Source organism: Myotis davidii, unplaced genomic scaffold (genome assembly GCF_000327345.1).
Source record: "Myotis davidii unplaced genomic scaffold, ASM32734v1 scaffold27, whole genome shotgun sequence".
Taxonomy (NCBI): Eukaryota; Metazoa; Chordata; class Mammalia; order Chiroptera; family Vespertilionidae; genus Myotis; species Myotis davidii.
In genome coordinates, this window is record NW_006297821.1 from 1,856,730 (window position 1) to 1,858,645 (window position 1,916).

Below are 1,916 nucleotides of genomic sequence, written 5' to 3' on the forward strand. Positions count from 1 at the left end.
TGATTGCCTTCAGTGGACATCAGACAGTGGGGAAATAAAGGGTATTGGAAAAGGATCTTTAGGGAGCTGAAAGTGTGGAGATCGTGAAAGAACATCCAGGCATGCACAAAATCCGTCATACAGTGCCAAAGGGTTCAGGGCCCATCCCCAGACCTTGGACCTCAGGTTTAAAATCACTAGCTTCAGGCTGGCCGGTGTTGCTCAGTGGTAGAGTGTCGGCCTGACACCCTACAGTCACAGGTTCGATTCCTGGTCAAGGGTACATACCTGCCGAAACCGGTTTGGCTCAGTGGATAGAGTGTCAGCCTGTGGACTGAAAGGTCCCAGGTTCGATTCCGGTCAAGGGCATGTACCTGGGTTGCGGGCACATCCCCAGTAGGAGGTGTGCAGGAGGCAGCTGATCGATGTTTCTCTCTCATCTATGTTTCTAATTCTATCTCTCTCCGTCTCCCTCTCTGTAAAAAAATGAATAATATATATATTTTTTAAAAAATAAAATAAACAGGTGCTGCCCTACCTAGTTTTGCTCAGTGGATAGAGCATCAGCCTGCGGACTGAAGGGTTCACAGATAAAAAAGCAATGGGGAAAAATATCCTCAGGTGTGGATTAACCAAACAGGAGAGCTTCATTTACACATGAAAAGCGCTCAAAGACTTTTACCAAGAAATGAGTAGCACAATATTAAGTCACCTGATACACTGAGCAACAGGCCTCCGGCTGAGATTTTTTCCCAGCCACACCCAGCAGACCTCCAGCAGAAACACTAAAGGAATAAAATAATAGAGGAAGAGGGGAGGAGACAGAAATAATCAGAGAACACTGAAATATAAGCATAACAAAAGGATCTCCAAGTCCTGAAATCCTAGAGATTTTTTCCCACCTGGGGACACGCCTGAAACTCCCCTTGGGATGCGTCCCTGGCTTTTCTGGCTCAGAACCCAGAGTCAGTTTAGGTGCCTGGCTGGCAACCATGCCTCACGCCAAGGAAGACGTGGGTACCTGCTACCTGTTGGTGAGTCTGGAAGTACAAGGTGGCGGGTCTGGGTTCAGGGGCAGACTGCCACTTCCCACCCGTGGGAACCTGGAAGGTTCCTTTACCGGTCAGTGCCTTTGTTGCTCATCTGTAGAATGGTAGACAAGGAGGTAGCACCCACCCTCTTCTTCCTCCTTTCTTGCTTACTCTGGGATTTTAAAAACAATTTTATCTATTGATTTGAGAGAGAGAGAAACATCAATTTGTTACACATTCACTGGTTGACTCTTGTTTATACCCTGACCAGGGGTCAAACCTGCAACCTTGGCATACTGGATGGCCCTCTAACCAACGGAGTTACCCAACCAGGGGTAGAATTTTCTGATATTTCTGCCCAATCAGCCACTGCTGTTCTCACCCTTCCTTGTTTGGCTTGTAGGGTCTTTCCTTTGAACAATACTCTGGTTAAGAACCTCAGGAATTTCCTGGCCCAAACCTCAGATGCACATTCCAAATTAAACCCACTTCCCTTTCTCCTACCTTGTCTCACATGTCCTCAGAAATCTGACTAGCTGCTCCTCTCCACCCACCCTGACACTCCAAGCCTCCATCCCACTCCCTTCATCACACAGGAAGGGGAGGCCACAGGAAAGGGACTGGCCACTGCTGACATCTTGCATGAGCAGCGGGCCTGAAATCAAGGGCAGAGGTTCTCTCGCCCGGCCGGTGTGGCTCAGTGAACCAGGAGGTCACGGTTCGATTCCCGGTCAGGGCACATGTAGGAATCAAGGGCTCGATCCCCAGTGGGGGCCATGCAGGAGGCAGCCAATCAATGATCCTCTCTCTCATTATTGATGTTTCTCTCTCCCTCTCCCTTCCTCTCTGAAATCAATTATATATATAATTGATACACACACACACACACACACACACACACACAAC